This window comes from Schistocerca americana, chromosome 6, assembly GCF_021461395.2.
Source record: "Schistocerca americana isolate TAMUIC-IGC-003095 chromosome 6, iqSchAmer2.1, whole genome shotgun sequence".
NCBI classification, from domain to species: domain Eukaryota; kingdom Metazoa; phylum Arthropoda; class Insecta; order Orthoptera; family Acrididae; genus Schistocerca; species Schistocerca americana.
This window is the reverse complement of record NC_060124.1, coordinates 132,354,363-132,368,184: the sequence shown is the minus strand read 5'-3', so window position 1 is coordinate 132,368,184 and position 13,822 is coordinate 132,354,363. Positions and strand designations below refer to the sequence as shown.

At 41.4% G+C, this 13,822-nt stretch overlaps 1 protein-coding gene across 5 annotated transcripts in view; it reads left to right on the top strand.

The window, feature by feature from the left end:
* Positions 1-13,822, top strand: part of LOC124619560 (RNA-binding protein fusilli) — a 775,817-nt gene that overhangs the window by 57,841 nt on the left and 704,154 nt on the right. For all 5 annotated transcript variants that reach the window (XM_047146047.1, XM_047146046.1, XM_047146048.1 and 2 more), the window contains exon 2: positions 7,152-7,187. The gene's annotated coding sequence lies outside the window, so the exon portion shown is untranslated. The remainder of the gene's footprint in view (positions 1-7,151; positions 7,188-13,822) is intronic.

Genomic DNA, 13,822 nt, shown 5'->3' with positions numbered 1-13,822 from the left:
TTATGAGCAATTTTAAGCTCTTTCCTCTGCAGTTTTAAATGTAGACCTTTCTGAATACCCACAGATTCTATGAACCCAATATGTCTTTTCGCTTAGTCAAGCTGGTGCTTTAAGTTTTCCGCACTTTTCACTGTTTCGGCGAATACTGCTGTGACACCCGCTACACAACGTGTTGCTGAAAGTCCTGTCAGCACTAAAAGTATGAATGGAAGTATTCCGCTTGAGGTAGGTAGTGGCCGTCAATACTAACTAAATGAATTTTTTCGAACAGGTTTTTATTCTTTGTCTTCTGTGATCAATGAGATGAGTTCATAACTCGGTAGAAATTTAACCCCGAACCCAGTCTAAATTTTGCATGCATTGCTTTATCAACTAAAACTGCGGCGATATGCTGTCCAATATCGATATCCCTTCTTGTAGGTATGTCCGTATCCCTGTCAACTGGATGCGTGCGTTTCTGGATGGGGTATCGAATATATTGCTTCCCCCTACTTATACCTCCTGAGGAGATCACGAATGTAAAATTAGAGAGATTAGAGCGCGCACGGAGGCTTTCAGACAGTCGTTCTTCCCGCGAACCATACGCGACTGGAACAGGAAAGGGAGGTAATGACAGTGGCACGTAAAGTGCCCTCCGCCACACGCCGTTGGGTGGCTTGCGGAGTATAAATGTAGATGTAGATGTAGCGCGGTCTAACATTAGCAAATGCAGTTTCTTTCAGATAGCCTTGTGCGTTTCAGTTACTTGACAAAACAGTCAACATTTTGTTATATTCTCAGCAGATTTAGCAATAGTATACAACTTGACTTTGCAATAGTATACAGCTTGTACTCTTGTTCGCTTTCTTTTCAGTGATATCGACCTTTGACATTCAGTTTACTGATTAAACTCAAAATGAGCTGAAAGTGACTATTTACTTCCCTGATACTTTCACCGATTGCTTCAAGTCCGATGTTTAGAGCTGTTGTTATGATTCTGAGTTTTCATGTCTGCATACAGATGAATGTTCTGCCTTCCCTTCTCAGGCTAAGTGTGGCTGGATGTGCGTGCAAATGTGTGGATAGCTTGATATGTAATGATGTAATTTCCTCGTTGTTTCACTATTTGTACATATCATCATCTTTTAAAAAACACACGAAAGTGCCGTTGGTCTGGACCTCCTTGCCTTATTTTATCGGTAACGAAGAAAGTTACCATCAATCTCCGCATAAAGTTGTAAATTCGTCGAACGTTATGTCAATTTCTACATGAGCCTGGTAAATGTGTTTTAAATTCATTAGCCGGCCGAAGTGGCCGTGCGGTTAAAGGCGCTGCAGTCTGGAACCGCAAGACCGCTACGGTCGCAGGTTCGAATCCTGCCTCGGGCATGGATGTTTGTGATGTCCTTCGGTTAGTTAGGTTTAACTAGTTCTAAGTTCTAGGGGACTAATGACCTCAGCAGTTGAGTCCCATAGTACTCAGAGCCATTTTTTTAAATTCATTTTATATTGTTTGAAAGCAATAACAACCTTTTCATTATGTACCTCGTATCAATTGCTTTGGTATCCTAGAGTATGTCTGACTTAGGTGAAAGGCATCAAAAGCCATATGTCGCCCAAAGCAAAGGTATTTTCGTATTGGATCTTAATTTTCCACCACAGTATCATGAACTAAGGACACAGCATTCAGTTTTACTCCTTAAAGTGTTGGTACATGGCCACTGTCGTTCAAAGTGTTGAATGTAATGCCATCAATTCCTACAAATGTCTCTTCCAGTTGTTGGTATTTACGCTGAAATAGTGTATTTTTTAAAATACATATACATTTTCGACGAATTCATGTGGGATACATTAACAGGAATATGAGAACATTTGTTTTGCTACAGTTTGATGGATTTACAATTATAGGCCGTATGTTGTCCAGCAGTAGTGAAGCATTGTTCTTCTTCTTCTTCTTCTTCTTATTCACTTTTTATACGGTATTCTCAGACCAGTTAGTTACCAAAAAGTACTTGTGAAGGAAGGTTTTCATCCACTTACTCAAGAAGAAGATGACTGGCTACATAAGCACACAAGGGCTTTTACAGGAAAAAAGCAATGTACTCAGCAGTCATAAAAATACACATGTATACTTCATTTTTTTAACTCTTACATATGGCTGGAAATATGTGCATACCCAAATAAGAACATGTGTCTGTGCCTATATCTAGTGTGGTAAACTCTTACATAGTTCTGTGTATTGATGTGAAACAGAAAACTAAATGTTGAGCTATCTTCTCTTGAGTGGGATTCGGAGTTTGCCATGACAGTTCGATTAAATTAGTCCCTAATTTTCAAAAAATGTATAACTATAGGGCTGCCAGCTCAATCTCTGATTGGGTGCACGCTGTAAGGCATAACACTGCAAATTAAATTCTTAAACACTGGCACGCGTTGTAGGGGATAATGTCGCGTTATTGGCACAATATCGAAAGGCTCTCAAAAATAACATCTGGCTTGGATTCATGATCAGACATCATTCCAAAACTGACACATTTAGTCAGCTTGAATTTAAAACGAAAGAAGTGTTTAATGTTGACATGTGGTCCTGCAGTGTCTTCTTCAATGTGTACTCTACAACACAAACTGGAAATGTAGTGTGTGGCCAATCAGTGCCAGGTACTTGGAGGACCTGCTGTTGGAATCTTTGGTTTGCGCCAGTATTTAATACTCTACGTGGTACAGCTGGTCGGTGGGACCTAGTATTTGAATCTATTGAATGAACCTACTGCTGTGATGGTTACAACTAATGCACCGGCAAGCTTCTTTATATGTTCAATGCGTTCCATCAATTTTCAATCAGTGTATTCCTCCATTACCACATCTGGAGGTTTACGATCTTCGAAGCATAATGATACATTTATTACTTTAAACAGCTGATGGAATATGCTACATGTCCGTACAGGTTAATACCTGTTTGGGGGAAGGTAGTGCAGAAGTAGCATGTGTAAGTGGTTTCCTATGTCAAATTCCTGATGCGTGTATAACATGTTTTGGACACATCTAAGTACATTTTTATGATGTGGAAAACAGGTCAGCTATGAACAAAATAGGGAAAATCACGAGATAGCAGGTAGTCTCAGAGCCGTCGAAGACTAGGATCGCACGGGTTCCAGCCTGCTTGGGGAAATCATGTTTGTGTTATCTATGAATGGAATAGGTTCACAAATATCCTGTTGAAAGTTCCAAAATGGCAGCAATTGCAATTTCTCGGGCTCTGGTCTGTCAGATACGTGGGTGGTTTGAAAAGTTCTCGGAACGGAATAGAAAAAAAGTACTTCCATCACTGAAACTTTTTTTATTTTTCAATGTAGTCTCCTTGTAGATTAATGCACTTGGTCCAACGGTGTTCCAGTGCCTTGATCCCATCTCGAAAACGAGTTTCCTCCAAGCCTGCAAAATAGTTGTCAAGTCCGGGTATCAGTTCTTCGCCTGAAGTGAATTTTCGTCCACCAAGAAAAATTTTCAGTTTTGGGAAAAGATGGAAGCCTGACGGAGCCATATCAGGTGAATAACGTGGCTGTGGCAACAATTCATACCTTAGTTCGTGTAATTTTGACATGGCGACGGCACATATTTTTTATCCAGCGTGAATAGTCGCAGCACCCATCTTGCAGATAATTTTTTCGTTTCTAATTTTTCAGTTAAAATTGAGTATACCCTTTCAGATGACATCTCGCAAGCGTGAGCAATTTCACGCACTTTCAATCAGTGATCCTCCATGACCATTTTATGCACTTTTGCAATGATTTCTGGAGTAGGGACTCATCTTGACCGGCTACTGAGCGGATCATCATCTAAGCTCTCCCGACAAAATTTAAATTCATGTGTCCACTTGGCAACAATTGAATATGAAGGAGCAGAGTTGCCCAGTGTATTTTGGAAATCGACATGAATGTCCTTTGCTTTCATACCTTTCTTTACGATTACTTAATTACTACTCGAATCTCGATTTTTTGCATCTTCGCATATCACTACGCGGGAACAACAACAGAGCCACGTCACCACCACAGCCCTCTTCCAAGAGGACTGACGTTGCTCGTGTTTACAGGCAACAGTCCAATGAATATCACATGAACAACTCGTTGCGCTAGCGCTGACCTCTCGTGGTGATTCCAAGAACTTTACAAACCATCCTCGTAGCTTAAGTGACCCATACGGAGTGACTTCGGCTCGCCGCTCTTAAATATGGTCGTGACTTCAATAATAGTTTGCTGGAAGAGTGTGTGGAACAGTGTTCGCTATACAGGTGAATAAGTATGAAATACATTGTATAAGGCCGTAAACAACGTGGTAGTATCTACTTCGACGCCGATAAATACTTAGACAGTCAATATAAACCCACGTTAGAACATGAATTCACTTGCACAGAAGTCCGATAAAGACAGAATTGCACTAACTAACCGCACCAGTGTTAACAAGAAAAAAATAGAATCTCTCACTACACCAAGTCTGTATCTGTATCCTGAATCTCAAAAAACATGCACCAACAGGCCTTAGGTCATTTTCTGCGATATACACTTTACAACGCGCTCCTCGAACCACTGTAGCACAGTTCTGACTTTGAGACACGGACAATTACACTGCTGAAAGGTGACATCGGCGTATGGGAAGACATCAAGCATGAAGGGATGCAGCTGTCAGCGTGTTTTCGATTACTACCATAGGCCTCAAGCAAGAGCTGGAGAATGTCTCCCGTAGCGTAATACTGCTGCCACCAGCACGCGTCCGTGGCGCGCTGCATGTTTTGAGACGCCGTTCACTTCTGTGACGACTATCGACCAAACGTAGCGAAAATGTGATTCACCAGCACGTTTCCATTGATCGACGGTCGAATACCGATGGTCCGTTTCCCATGGATCAACATGTGAACACGTAGGGGTAGTCTGCTGCGGAGCTCCATGTTCAACAATGTACGATGATCGGTGCATTCCGAAACACTTGTGCGTCCACCAGCATTGTGCTCTTTGCCGGCCGGGGTGGCCGAGCGGTTCTAGGCGCTACAGTCTGGAGCCGCGCGTCCGCTGCGGTCGCAGGTTCGAATCCTGCCTCGGGCATGGATGTGAGTGATGTCCTTAGGTTAGTTAGGTTTAAGTAGTTTTAAGTCTAGGGGACTGATGACCTCAGATGTTAAGTCCCATAGTGCTCAGAGCCATTTGAACCATTGTGCTCTTTCGGCGGAGATGCCACAGATCATCACTATCTTATTTTACAGAGCAGACAAGCCTCCGAAATTCACGTTCTATGAAAAGTGGTGTACGTCCAACCATTTGCCGCCTAGTGGCAGTTTCATTGTCCTCCTACCTCTTTCCGTAGATGCTCACGACAGTAGCACGTGAACATTCGACCAGCTTCGCCGTTTTCGAGGCACTAGTTCACAGGGTCTGCTTAATAATAATCTGCCCTTTGTCAGATTCACGTATCTCAGTGGATTTCCCCATTTGCAGCCCATAGCTTCGCTAGATTGATTCCCCGACCGTGTCTGTCCGCTTGCATATTTTTGTTACCGCGTCACGTGCCCGCAATGCCACCATGTGGCTTTCATCGTCGTGGTTTATCAGTGTATAATTCAAAACATTCAATTTGCATATGGCAATATTCTGAAATGGATAACGGTTGTAAAAGGAAATAGTCACTGCAAAATAGTGCACTGCTAGGTGAAACAGGAGTATTTATTTTAATTTTATTTCAGCTTATTTTTTATTCAGTATCAGAAGTGAATTATGCTGTCGAAAAAAGGTGGGGTATCCAATTCAAACATTTATTGGTGAGACGAAGCTAAAGGCAGATGCAGATAAAAAAAGACAAGACTGAAAATTTCTGCGTTTCTTTTTTTGCGTTATTGTCTGCAGTTAGCATGTACTGTAGAGACATCACAAAGATACGAATCAAGAATGACAGAATTATTAATATGGCCTGGATATTTAGTTAAGGAACAAGAAAATAATTCACACGTCTTTCATTGTGTTATTATTGAAAACTGTGTAGATATTATTCCACAATTGCTGCAAGGACGGCGTTTTTGTTGTGTAATGTAAAATACTTGTTTGTAATCCTAAATGCATTGGTAAAACACTTACTCATAAAAACGTAATTGTATGGAAAAAAGATTAGCTTTTGTGAAGATCAGAATAAATAAACCGAAATTTAAAAAAAATCTGTGACAGACTACAAATCCAAAGGTTCAGGATTCAATTCTCAGTCGGTATTACGATTATTTCTGTCATTCTTCGCTTTTTTATCTCTGGCAGTTGCTTGTTAATGCGAAAAATGCCAAATTATATCGTTGTTCGGAGCACAGGTAAATCAGTTCAAATGTCGGATTTGGCAGGGTTATCAAACCCAGTAATAAAATAATGTTTGCGTAGTTCTTTTCTCTAAATTGTGTGTTTATCATTATTCGAACTTCTTTTCTTTCACTTTTTGTTTTTAGGTCTTAGTAAGCCGAGCGGCGCGTTTTTATTATCAAGTTCTCGCCCCGTATATGTGACATGGTTTGCTAATTCGTTTGGCTACTCATTGCCTTTTTGGCAAGTGCTCTACCGACTGAGCTATCCAGACATGTATCATGTACCGTCTTCGCAGCTTCACTTCCTGCAATACCTAGTTTCAGATTAGCGCACTCTCCGCTGGAGAGTGAAAATTTATTCCGCAAAGACTCCCCTAGACTTTCTCCGCAGTATCCTTTCTTCCAAGTCCCGCAAGGTATTCGAAAACTTGTGCGAAGTTTGGAAAGTTGGGGAGAGGACGTGCTGGCAGAAGCGAAGCTGTGAGTGCGAGTAGTGAATCGTGACTCGGTAGCTCGGTCGGTAGAGCATTTGTACCGAAAAGCAAAGGTTCTGGGTTCGAATCCTGACTAGGAACAAAGTTTTAATGTGCCAAGAAGCTACGCGTGTTGAATGAGTTGTCCAAAACGTACTCCTCACATCATGAAGTGATACGGTTATAACATTGGACGGGCTGTAGCAATGAATTTGATTACAAGTAGAGGGATTCGCAAAGCTACATTGAATAGAACTATGACAGACTTCCTACTTGCAATACTGCTTGATTTATTGTATTCTTTGATACAACTTAACACCAAGTTAATGTTTACTGAAATTCCTTGCAATAGAAATATATTTTTGTTTCAGGTTTTCCCCTTGCTGCGACTGCAGAGTATTGCAAAGGTAAATATTAAATGTAATCACTTTTACTTTACTTCACTAAGGCCCAAGCCACGGATGAGTAAGTAAGCAAGTAATCACGTTTACGTTAGATGTAAGGCTGGAGCCGACCAGCAGGCGCGGAGCTCCTCGTTCTGACGTCATGCTTGCCCACCTCGACCGACAGCGAATGTTTGGCGTTATGTCAGCCAAACGGTCACCTTTGTGGCAAAGCAATATCTCTGGCAGCTCAGGCGGAACAATGAGTAAAGTTTGGTGGAAGTGGTCACGATAGTATGACGAACCATTACATTTTAAATTTTCTAGAGGTTTGTCACCAAAAATTGAAGACAAAAATCCATATTGTCTGATGCTAACAGTGAAAGTAAGCGTGCCGTAAAAATAGGAAAGTGTGGTGTGCGTACTGTAAGACCTTCAGTACACACACCATCAGATTATTTGACTTGTCGCTCTAATGAAGTAGGTGATGTGTCAGCAATATGTCCCGTGATCTTGTCGTGGCGTGTTTATCTTCTGCCGTTAGATCAGACGATAGAAATGCCACTGGCACGCTTAGAGTAGCAGATTGACGGTGACCAAAATTGACAATCTGAAGTTCCTTTGGTATTGGTACGTTAATATTATTCTCCCATATATCTCTGATACTCGACGAAAGTGTCTATACATTTATCTTCATGGCTATGTACAGGAATATGGTAATCTTATTAGGCGCAGACTGAACTTGACTATAGACTGGTACAGACTAATGCAGACTGGTGCAGACAAATGCAGACTGACTAATCGGAGGTCTGTACACTCATTATAATACCTCGCGCGTTCATGTATCACTGCGCGAGCGTGATCCGCGAGGAGAAAAGGTTCTACGTTAGCAGCAATCTCATTGGCTGCGTTACATATTAATACGCGGATCGGCGGGAGCAGAACTTGTTAATGTTGCCTGATTCTGTCATGCAGATAGGGGATCCTGGTGGCAATCCATTACAGATTTTTAAGTGTGGTTCCTTTAAACACAATGAAGAGACAAATGCACTTTCTTGTAGAATTGCAGAAGGCACTGCAGTCCTATTATCTCCCCTTTCCCTATATGTCACGCTATCGTTTCTTTGATTTTTAGTAGCAACAACTCGAGTAGGAAGGTGATCGTTGGCAGAAATACCAGTCTTATCAACGTTGAATATCCTTTAGCCTTCGTCCAACAAGTTAAAGCGTAGCAGTACTGACTCCAAGAGGTCGTAGAATTCATTGTGGGATTTCCTTGTCAACCAGAAACTTTGGACTGTCAAATGGCTGGAGATATTCTTGTGGACAAATCCTTGTGACCGCCCATAAATTCCTGGAACCAGTCGTGCCCAGCTATTTTGAAACAGTGTCGATTTTTCACAACACAAAAGCTACCTTGCTAACATCCTGTGGGATTATTGGAATCCCTTTTTGGCCACACCTTGGAGCCTCTTTACTAGAACAGTTTCCTTCTCGCTTATGAAAACAGATAGTTTTCCTGTATTTTGCTACCTTTAGTTTTCTCCAGCGCAAAGCATATGGTATTGTAGTGTTTGATACCACTAGCAGCTTCATGTATGTATGTGGCAGCTACAGAAAATAGTTCACATTTAACCAGAGGCATTTAAATTTACTTACAGTTCGCATTACTATGTTTGTTAGTCACCTTACCCCAGAGTGTAATTTTTAGTTATCTCATAGCAATCCTGTTTATAAAATGTTGTAAACAATGCATGTGTTACGTTGCCCTGTGTGGTTCTATCTCGTTATTACACGTATCAGTTAAATTCTAGTCCAGATTTGAATTGCTCGCTAACAGTGTCATGGCTTTCTGTTAAAATGTCATAACTCCTTTCGGCAACATCGCTATATCATCAATTTACCTTAAACACTATTAATTGTGGTGACATTACTGTAACAGTTATATTCAGTGTCCTTATTGTTATGAGTAAGCCAAGTTCTATGCAAACTGCAATGCTAAATGTAAAAGTAATATTAAGGTGTCCGGTTAAATATAAGGGAAGGGCTGAAGGCCCCAATCCTGCTATTCATGTGTGCTTATTAAAGTAGCTCTCTTTTCGTGTCTACGACAGTGATATAACTGATAACCAAAATAAAACCAGGTCAGAAAATGCGCACTAAACTCCAATCTTAACATTCCGGTATACCGTTGACTGCTCAGATGACGATTTTATGCTGCATAAATGGCGAATATTCTGTGATTTCATATACCTGAACTGGGTGAAACAAATCTTATCGGAAAAAAATGAGTAATTCAGGATCCAAATGTCCCAACACAATTTCATTATAAACCCACGGGCAGAGCTGAACACAGACTGGCTTGGAAGCTGTAACGTTAATGTCTTTCGATAATGTTGTCGCACAACCAACCGGTGTTGCAGATTTTTTCGGTATTTTCTTCAGGCTGTATTTGGCTTCAGCACTGTGTTTTCCTGTTAGAACAGGTTTAGAATAGTTTTCTGATGATCTCTTTGTTGTCACGAAACGCTTAAAAAAATGTTTCGGACAGTTTTATTTTGGGCGTCCTCTATTTGACTGTATATGTTTCGACCAGTAGCAACTAGTGGTCTGCCGTCCAAGGGAAGGGTGTTTCGAACAGGAGAATGGTACGTTTGTGGTATATGCTCCACTCTGCTGTTGACATCATCTTACTTCGGTAATAAAGATAAAATCTACCCTGCCCTCACCCAGACTTAGGTGATATGGATGTTGAAGGTAGATGAAAAGCCTCATCTGAGCGCTTTTAAACTGTTAACGACTTCTTTGGGGAAAGTGAGAAGAAAAATCGATCCAAAGACAGAAGAATTATGCTTAGCCAAGGCCACGTGGGTGAGCAAGAAGTTAAAAATCCCTGACATCGGTGCCCAGTTGCAGGTTGCCTATCTAACAGTTTCCAGGGCAACAGAAATTTGATTTCCAGTATTTCTTATAATTATTGACCTAATTTAAACATTTAATATTCCGTCGCGATCTACGCATTAAGTGATGTCCTTAAAGGTTTAACAACACTAAGGCAATGTTACTCCAGGAAATTGTGCATATCTTGGGGCAGTGTAACCCACCGTGCGCCATTAACTCAGGGTATATCCATCCAGCATTTGAGAATGAGAGCATGTAGAGACTTCCATAGAATTTTGTACATAATTTCGTACATTGATGAAACTTTTTCTCGCCGCCAGCCTCTACAAAACGATGGTAGGGGAAAAGTTTATTACTTACTATATTTTCGCTCTTCATGCTTCTTTACTACTAACTGTCTTGACAGCACGTTTTACAGACAATATCCACCTGCCACTGAATGTAGCTGCAAAATTATATCATTTTATGACACATTATTCAGAAAATACGACGTCATAAACATTGAGATTCCTGAAAAACAGCTTTTGCTTAAAATGGAGAGCAAATGACACTGACTATACTCATCCATTGTTTGATAATGAGAGCACTTAGCGACTTCCAACAAACTTCAAATATAATTGAAACCTTTTGTAAAACATTAAGTCAAATTAATGTAAGGTAATTAGACGTTTGAAACTGTTTTACACATGGAAGTTCGAGTCTTCAAAGATTTGGGGGTTAGTGCTATATTACTAAGGACACCGAATGGTCTGCAGAAGTTTCGTGTACGAAGGCAAATTCAGTGTCTACAAATCAGATGGTATTCTGCTCATTCTGGGAAAACAATGAACAAATGATTGTTTTAGAAACGTTAAATTCAAATGACGGCGTATCATGACAGAGGAGCATGTTTCATTGGGTTTGGTGAGTCGACTTTCATTTATGGATAACACTGCGACCGAACAGTTACTCCACACTTTTCAAAGAGAGTATGAGACCTCTATTATAGAACTCGCATCTTTCAGTAAATTTACTTTATTTAGTTCATTTTAGCAGAGCTTGTAAGAAGACGCCCTAATCGCAGTAGATAATGTATTAAAGAAACAGAATAGGATAGCTCTTTAGAAGCATGAGTTCCTACCTTCACACATGAGTTGAGAATATATGGCCCTTTTCAGCGAAATGTGGCTATTTGTTTATTGATAATGCTACAGTAATATGCAAACATTGCTATATCAGAGAGAGAGGGAAAAAAAGGGCGCTTGTAATGTGAAATAATCGTTCTTGAAGTACTCGATGATGTACGAACTGTTATTCAAAATTTGGAATACGTACAAGGTTAAAAGAAGCGAGCAGTCATTACTCAGACATGGTGCAGCTGAAGCATCCGACGTCATGGACACTCTCACAGCATCTTGTACGGAGTAAATGAACACCCTATAAGGTTGCCCGCATTCCTAGCGAAAGCTTTTGTTTTCTTGCGTTGCTGGACTGCAGTTAAGAAGCAAGCTGACCGCGACCGGAAAGCGGCAAGAAACTGTTTGCGGTAGCGACTAAGGCCGCGACGGACCGTTCTTTTTCTGAATGCAACCCCCCGTCGTGCCACTAGTTTTTCCAGCATAGCTGGTACGCCACAGTGAGTGCAGAAAGGCCGTCGTTGCCGTAACAAATTTAATGAGGAGGGGTCTCGATAGTGAGCACACAAAACGTTAGAAACTTGGGCGTCAACTTTACATCGAAATTCTGCCATGGTAACGATCTAAAATTTAATCCACACATAGTGTGCCTACGGGTGTTCTATATGCATTTTTCCACGGAAACTGTAACAGCTCAACAGTTTCAATTTTCTTGAGAGTATATGAGAAACAGTGGATAGAAAAGAAGGTAGATTCCAATAGAACAACTTATTATGCGATTGAAGGGTAAATGGCGCAGTGTACAGTCCAAATATACACGCCAAATTACGGTGTATATGCATGAAGCTTTACAAGAATTAATAGGGAGAATAGAACACTAAAAATGGTATATGGAGGACTAATGTTACTGTGAGTTAAAAGGATAATTATTCATGTCAGGTACTTTAATTTTTTAACCCGTAACACTGTTTTTCTCTGCTTGAGTTTCTTATGTTTCCAGTAATCCTTCGTGCTTTCCTTGGTCTGCTTCTTCCGCTTTTGTGTCGGAGATCGTACTGTATTTTTTAGTTTTTCCTGCAGTATGAAAACTTTTCAAAATTAGTACTCTATTCTTAGACGGGCCGGCCGAAGTGGCCGTGCGGTTAAAGGCGCTGCAGTCTGGAACCGCAAGACCGCTCCGGTCGCAGGTTCGAATCCTGCCTCGGGCATGGATGTTTGTGATGTCCTTAGGTTAGTTAGGTTTAACTAGTTCTAAGTTCTAGGGGACTAATGATCTCAGCAGTTGAGTCCCATAGTGCTCAGAGCCATTTGAACCATTTGAACCATCCTAGACGAACTACTTTCTAACATTTTTGTTCCGGTCTTTTCTAGATCTGTCTTAACTTCTTTTGCCCATGCCGTAATGGTCCTTTCCTTCTTCTAGTGGTCATCAAACATTTTTTCGTTGTTAGTGTATTTCCAGTCAGTAGGTACATGTAAGTCGCAACGACCACGTCAAATCTAACCATGTGGAAGGTAGATGCCAGACTCAGAGTCACAATACAGGAGGACACTTACGAAACTATACTTAGGTCAATTTTTGAGTATTTTTGGTGTGTGTGCGACGCTTATGAAGTTTGATTAGCGAAAGAGATTGCGAAGATAAAAAGCAGAGCTGCAAATTTCTTCTTAGGTTGATTAAATCAAACTGAGAGTGTCACAGAAATACTCAACGAAGTTTAGTTGAAGACGTTTCCAGGAAGACCCTCTATGCTTACAGAATTCGGAGTGACCTCGCGTGAAAATAGTTGAAGAAACATATTACATAATGCAACATATACACTGAAGAGCCAAAGAAGCTGGTACACCACCTGCCTAATATCGTGTAGGGCTCCCGCGAGCATGCAGAAGTGTCGCAACACGACGTCGCATGGACTCGACTAGTGTCTGAAGTAGTGTTTGAGGGAATTGACATCATAAATCCTGCAGGGCTGTCCATAAGTCCGTAAGAGATATACCAGATACGCTCGACAATGTTCATGTTTGGGGAGTTTGGTGGCCAGCGGAAGTGTTTATACTCAGAAGACTGTTTGTGGAGCCACTCTGTAGCAATTCTGGACATGTGGGGTGTCGCATTGTCCTGTTGGAATTGCCCAAGCCCGTCGGAATGTACAATGGACATGAATGGATGCAGGTGATCAGACACGATGCTTACGTACGTGTCACCTGTAGAGACGTACCAGGTGTCCCACATCACTCCAGCTGCACACGCCCCACATCGCCTCTACCAGCTTGAACAGTCCCCTTGCTGACATGCAGGGTCCATGGATTCATGAGGTTGTCTCCACACCCGTACACGTCCATTCGCTGGATACAATTTGAAAAGAGACTCGTCCGACCAGACAACATGTTTCCAATCGTCAACAGTCCAAAGTCGGTGTTGACAGGCCCAGGCGAGGCGTAAAGCTTTGTGTCGTGCAGTCATCAAAGGTACGCGAGTGGGCCTTGGCTCCGAAAGCCCATATCGATGATGTTTCGTTCCATAGTTCGCACGCTGACGCTTGTTGATGGCCCAGCATTGAAATCTGCAGCAATTTGTGGAAGGGCTGCACTCTTGTCACGTTGAATGATTGTCCTCAGTCGCCGTTGGTCCCGTTCTTGCAG